General features: G+C 44.0%; 1 long non-coding RNA gene across 1 annotated transcript; it reads right to left on the bottom strand.

Annotated features, from left to right (window-relative positions):
* Positions 1–273: 273 nt before the first annotated feature.
* LOC309530650 lies at positions 274–6,024 on the bottom strand. The gene is made up of 3 exons (XR_014218812.1): positions 5,737–6,024; positions 4,721–4,766; positions 274–853 (listed from the first exon to the last, which is right to left on the bottom strand). It is a non-coding gene; the product is annotated as an uncharacterized lncRNA (long non-coding RNA).
* Between the last annotated feature and the right edge of the window lie 865 nt (positions 6,025–6,889).

Here is a 6,889-nt window from a genome sequence, read left to right on the forward strand (position 1 = left end):
TTCATCCACTCTGGTCTTTGAAATGGGAGAAACAGGTATCCTCCAATAGACTTCCCATAAAATCTCTACACCGAGAAGCTGTCATAACCTTTGGCATGCAGCTTTGCTAAAGGAAAATACAGAGATTCTTGCACCGGTTTACTTCCTGTCTTCACTCTCTCTCTGCTCTTCCATGTTCTTATTCACTCCAAGAATCTTAATAACCATCTGCTTTTTTAAAAAAAAAGATAAATTAATAATCAAACGTAGATTTGTATAACTAACAATGAGTTGAATGCATGCAAGTTCTGCTCAAGAGTAGACTAAAATTAATGGACACAAGTTAGTTAATGCCTAGTCATTTCAATGGGTCTACTCCGAGCAGGACTCACATTGGTTACAAACCCTTATCGTTACGATCAATATTATAAGAAACAAAATGCATACAATAATTGCAAGCAAAGACAAATGAAATGAAGTTTATCGCCGACCATGAGTAAAACCGGAACACACACTTCCAAGTTTTTTGAGTCTGAAAAACGCTGAAACCAAGGTACCACTGTATTTATAACACGTCCTGTCTTGATCTCCTTTCCCCTGGATGAAGTTTGTCACTTGCCACTGTCCACATGTCAGCTCCTCAAATCCCACACACTCACGCACTTGACAGCGCCGGAGTGTAGTGCAGTAGCAGACGTGTTCCTCTTAAAAACCAGCTTTTTAACCTGGGTATTTTGAGCTGCTGTTGCTGCTGTTACTCTGGTCCTTGTATGCCTGTAGAAGGGCTTTTACTCCTCAAGGGGCTCGTTGCATCTTGACCCTCATTACTGGATCCTGCCCTGTAGCTGTCTCCTTCTGCAATATCATTTCCTTTCTGGAAATTGAGGCAAAATTAATTAGACAACTCTGCCTGACTTGGCAACCAGCAGCTACCGTTTTAACTGCTGTGATGCAGACCACCAAGATCTCATTCCTGGCCAGTCGCCGCTGTGTCAGACTCCATGAGCATATATGTGAAATTAAGGTCTTTTGGTCCTGGCATGCATCACGGTGCACTTGTTGATGCTGAATCGCATTTGTCATTTGACCATCTATCAACTCGCTTTGCAGAGGTCCTTTGGGAGCGCTTCACAATCTCTTTTTGTTTTAACAACCCTGAACCATTTAGTATCACCAGCAAACCTGGCCACTTCACTGTTCACTCCTAACCAGTTTAAAGGTAAAGGTACCCCTGACTGTTAGGTCCAGTCGCAAACGACTTTGGGGTTGCGACACTCATCTCACTTTACTGGCCAAGGAGCCAGCGTTTGTCCGCAGACAGCTTCTGGGTCATGTGGCCAGCATGACTAAGCCGCTTCTAGCAAACCAGAGCAGTGCACGGAAACACCGTTTACCTTCTCACCGGAGTGGTACCTATTTATTTATTTGCACTTTGTTGTGCATTCGAACTGCTAGGTGGGCAGGAGCTGGGACCAAGCAACAGGAGCTCACCCCGTCGTGGGGATTCGAACCGCTGACCTTCTGATCAGCAAGCCTTAGGCTCTGTGGTTTAGACCACAGCACCACCCATGTCCCTAACCAGTTTATGAACAAGTTAAAAAGGTCCCAGTATTGATCTACGGGGACTTCACTTTCTACATTAAATGGATAGTTCAGTTGGTCAGAGCATGGTGCTGATAAGGCGAAGGTGGTAGGTCTGATCCCCGTAAGGGACAGCAGCATATTCTTGCGTTGCAGAGGGTTGAACTCAATGATCCTTCCAACTCTATGGTATCTCTCCATTCAGATAACTGCCCGTTTATTCCTACTTTTTGTTTTCTGCAACTTATCCAGTTCCTGATCCACAAGAGGACCTCTCCTCTTATTCCTTGACTGCTAAGCTTACTCAGGAGTCTTTTATGAGGTAGTTTGTTGAAAGCTTTTAGAAAGTTCAAGGGCACTCTGTCAAGCTCTATCTATATACTTGGTGTCACTCTCAAAGAACGCTAATAGGTTTGTGAGACAAGACTTGCCCTTTCAGAAGCCATGCTGACTCAGCTTCAATAAGGGCTTGTTCTTCTATATGCATGGCTACTTCATCTTGAACAATGTTGTTGTTGTTGTTTAGTCGTTTAGTCGTGTCCAACTCTTCATGACCCCATGGACCAGAGAACACCAGGCACTCCTATCTTCCACTGCCTCCCGCAGTTTGGTCAAACTCATGCTGGTAGCTTCAAGAACACTGTCCAACCCTCTCGTCCTCTGTCGTCCCCTTCTCCTTGTGCCCTCCATCTTTCCCAACATCAGGGTCTTTTCCAGGGAGTCTTCTCTTCTCATGAGGTGGACAAAGTATTGGAGCCTCAGCTTCACGATCTGTCCTTCCAGTGAGCACTCAGGGCTGATTTCCTTAAGAACGGATAGGTTTGATCTTCTTGCAGTCCATGGGACTCTCAAGAGTCTCCTCCAGCACCAGAATTCAAAAGCATCAATTCTTCGGCGATCAGCCTTCTTTATGGTCCAGCTCTCACTTCCATACATCACTACTGGGAAAACCATAGCTTTAACTATACAAACCTTTTATGGCAAGGTGATGTCTCTGCTTTTTAAGATGCTGTCTAGGTTTGTCATTGAACAATACTTCGCACCAATTTTCCTGGGACAGACGTTAAGCTGCCTGTACTTTCCAGGATCCTCCAGATCCCTTTTTAAAAATGGGTGATATATTTGCTACTTCCCGGTCCTCAGGTATAGAGGCTGATCTGAGGGACAAGTTACATATTTTTGTTACAAGATCAGCAGCATCACATCTGAGTTCTTTGAGAGCTCTTGGGTAGAATGCCATCTGGACCCAAGATTTGCCTGTTTGTATTTTGTCTATAGTCTATTATTTAGATGGCCCATGGATTTGATCCACCAAGCCGCTGCTTACGTTCTTTTGCCTCATTCAGTTTGACCCTTAGATGATATTTTAAATTGGAAACAGAATGCTTAGACTATGTTGACCTTGGTCTGACCTAGTAAGGCAATTCTTATACACTTCGCTAATGCATTTCCAAGCTGGCTATGGAACCACAAAGGCTAAAAATGTGTGTTTTAAAGAGTGAATAAAAAGTGGATACACAGCCTGTATAAACCTTCATTGAAAGGCTTCCCCTTAACTCAAAGCTGCTACCATTTTAGGCGGGCAAGCCCCACGGGCACCTAAGTCATATGACCTGGCAACTTAGCGTAGAGACTCTTTTAAAGGCTTGTTTTCCTTCTGCCAGGTTTAGGCAAAGCAGAAGCAGATCCGATGTAACTTTACATTGGCTTAATTTACACCGACTTACTTTACGCTCACTGGAAGGACAAATTGTGAAGCTGAGGCTCCAATACTTTGGCCACCTCATGAGAAGAGAAGACTCCCTGGAAAAGACCCTGGTGTTGGGAAAGATGGAGGGCACAAGGAGAAGGGGACAAGAGAGGACGAGGTGGTTGGACAGTGTTCTCGAAGCGACCAGCATGAGTTTGACCAAAGTGCAGGAGGCAGTGGAAGACAGGAGTGCCTGGCGTGCTCTGGTCCATGGGGTCACGAAGAGTCAGACACGACTAAACGACTAAACGACAACACTTTACGCCAGCTTCCTGTACACAGGATTGCTCCCTTAATCCCAAAATTCAGAGAACTGTGGATTTTTAAGGCTAGCTGGGTTTTGGTTCGCCTATTAATTCAGGAAGTACAAATCTGGTCTATTTGCCTTAAAGTGCTATCCAAACAATTTCTCCCCCAAACCTAGTCCCAATTAAGGCATTGCCCACTTGTGGACTTTGGATTTTTTCCTTATGGAGTGACTCAGTGATTCTTCTATGTCTTGCAAATGGATTCTGAAGAAGCCACTCTCCATGTCCAATCAAGATCTGCAAGCCAAAGCTATTTCCTGTCCATCCAGGAACTCAAGGCACTGCTACATTAATAAAATAAATAAGTACAGCAATCACAATAATTCCCTTGCATTAGAAGTGCAGGAATTAAAACGTGGCCTTCTTCATTAATGCCTTGACTTTCCATCAGCAGGGGGAATGTGTATACACACAGCCAGCCGCCCACAACTCCAGAGGAGCTGCTCTTAATTATATTACAAGTGGAACCTTCCGCAGGTAATCAGAATGCAGGACTAATATGTAATTATTCCCCCCATCAATATATAATAGACACTATTAATCAAATTTAGAGTTTCTGGTGTGCAATGATTATTTTCTAGGGGGGGAATTATTCACTTTTTAAGGAAGAGAGAATTCTGTTTATCATTCTGCAAATGGGCTTCTCTTGTTTATTAGCTACATAATTTAACAAAATTATTTTTTCGAAGCAAGCTGAATAATGTGGTGTATGTCTGAGATGAGCTAAGTATAGACAGCTCTGAGTTGTTGTCAGAACTGCAGGCAAGATCCACTGCGGCTCTTTGTCTCCAACTAATACAGCCAGTACCATAAACTTCTATCGTTTGCACATGTATGGATTTGGTTCCTCTCGGCCCTGAGTGCCAGATCTGCACAGCTCAGCTGAGGAGAGGGCCTGTGTGTGCCTCTGCAATTGTGCATGTACATCCCATGTGAAATTGGCCACGCCCCTTTTGGCCACGCCCATTCCTGACCTGTGACCACTGGAGGGTTGGCCAAGGGTGGACATGGCCCTTGAACCAAAAAATGTTAGCCACCCCTGGTTTCCATAACACTATCAACATGCACAGTTCTTGCAAAGTATAAAATAATCAGTTCCTACCTTGGTGACTTGTCACAGAGGAACGTGTGATGTTCTGTTGCGGGTGCTGTGCAGGAAGGAGCAGACAGAAACCTTGGGATTGATTTGGTACATCTTATATGACTGTTATCATTAGCATCAATTAGTGACATTAACTGCAACTGCACTTTACAACTACTAAATTCCATATACAGTGGTACCTCAGGTTAAGTACTTAATTCGTTCCGGAGGTCCGTACTTAACCTGAAACTGTTCTTAACCTGAAGCACCACTTTAGCTAATGGGGCCTCCTGCTGCCGCCGCATCGCTTCATCCTGAAGCAAAGTACTTAACCTGAAGCACTATTTCTGGGTTAGCGGAGTCTGTAACCTGAAGCATATATAACCTGAAGTACCACTCTACACACAGCTCCCACTATCCGCCTGTTCACTATGCAAGAATTCACTTATCCAAACATAAAGAATTATGCCCAAGCCTCGCTATACATACCACAGATTCAGATACTGAGTTTTCCCACTTCCTTACATGTTTTTGCTTTTTTGCGGCAGAAACTCATGCTAGATCCCTTCTCCAGCCACACCACCTCTCCCAAGGCCACTCACAATCCTTGCTTCACACCCCCATTGAGTGTTTTTTCCCCCTGGCTGGGATGTGCCCTTGAGCTCTAATAACATCTCTAGCTTGTCTAGATGGAAGAGTGTGAGAGTGTGTAGAAACTAGCTTACTGCCTCTCCCCATAGAAACCTTCCTGGACCCTGCAATAATCATCCGAGGCCCTTCTTCACGTGCTTCCTCCACGAGAGGTCCAGAGCATGGCAACACAAAGAAGGGCCTTTTCTGCAGTGGCTCCCTGCTTGTGGAAAGCTTTCCCTAGGGAGGCTCGCCTGGTACCTTCATTACATAACTTTAAGCACCAGGAGAAAACGTTCCTCTATAACCAAGCCTATGGCTGATTAAACAATCTATGGTCTTTTCAATGTGCTTGTGAAAGGCAAGGTTATTGGTTTGTTTGTTTGGTATATATTGTATATTCTCACTTTGTATTTTTATGCTGCAGACTGCCCCGTGATCTTTAGACAAAGGGCATTATATAAATTTAATAAATAAAATAAACAGATAAAAGGGCAAACTTCATCGTGTCTGGAAGGTCACAGACTGGCAATCCCTGGTTTAGGCTAAGCAGATAAAACCCACGTACAATTGTTATTGCAAGTTAAAAGTCTGGCTAAATAGAAATGCTTTCACTTAGTGACATCACAGTCACTTAGGGAGACACACAAACACACACACACAGGTGACTATGTTCTATTGTGTCAAACCAAAAGCGGAATGTTCTGGAATGCCTGCCAACGCCATCTTGGTAGTCAATATGACCTCAAAAACTAATTGGCAATTGTGGCAAAAATGAGCTCATAAATTATATTTTCACTTGCTTTGATATATGCTAATTGGCTTGTTTTGAGGCTATGCTTATCTCTGGGCCTTGGGATGCTGGGCTCTAGGCCCAGAGAGGGAAGAAGCTTTGGTTGGTTTCCCGCCTAGGTGTGCTGGGAGGCTGTGGGTAAGCTGACGCATGCTGCATTGTGCATAAAGGATGTATACGCTTTTGCTCGGGCGTGGTCAAGTCACAATGACCTCTCACTGCTGCGGTACCCATCCTGCGTCTGTAAAGGCAGTGAAGCTCTGCTCGCTGCATTGTAAATGTACACCTTTCTTTAATAAATCACTAGAACTGGCCATTCTGGTGTTTTTTTGACATCTTTTTGGTATCCTTGCATCAAACCACTTGAACGGGCCCTCACTGAGGCCTGCAGTTCAGAAAATCTATAAGCGAGGACCTATGCCAACTTAATTTTGTGTAATGCCCTCCCCAGAGAGGTTTGCCTGACGCCTCCAACATTCCTCTTCAACCTGGCGGTTTGGCTGATTAACATTCAACAGCCTTTTAAATGTGCTTGTGTGAGGGTGCTTATTGTTTCTACTTTAACTGCCCTGAGATCTTGTGATGAAGGGCATAATAATAATAATAATAATAATAATAATAATAATAATAATAATAGAATACTTCGCCCAATAAACAGTATTAGGCAGCTGGTGTATATATACAAGGATGATTTTGCACATCCCTGTTTTTTCCTCTACTAGGGAAAATATGGGACATGGGTGGCGCTGTGGTCTAAACCACTGAGC

This window comes from Podarcis vaucheri (assembly GCF_965113315.1).
Source record: "Podarcis vaucheri genome assembly, chromosome: 4".
Taxonomy (NCBI): domain Eukaryota; kingdom Metazoa; phylum Chordata; class Lepidosauria; order Squamata; family Lacertidae; genus Podarcis; species Podarcis vaucheri.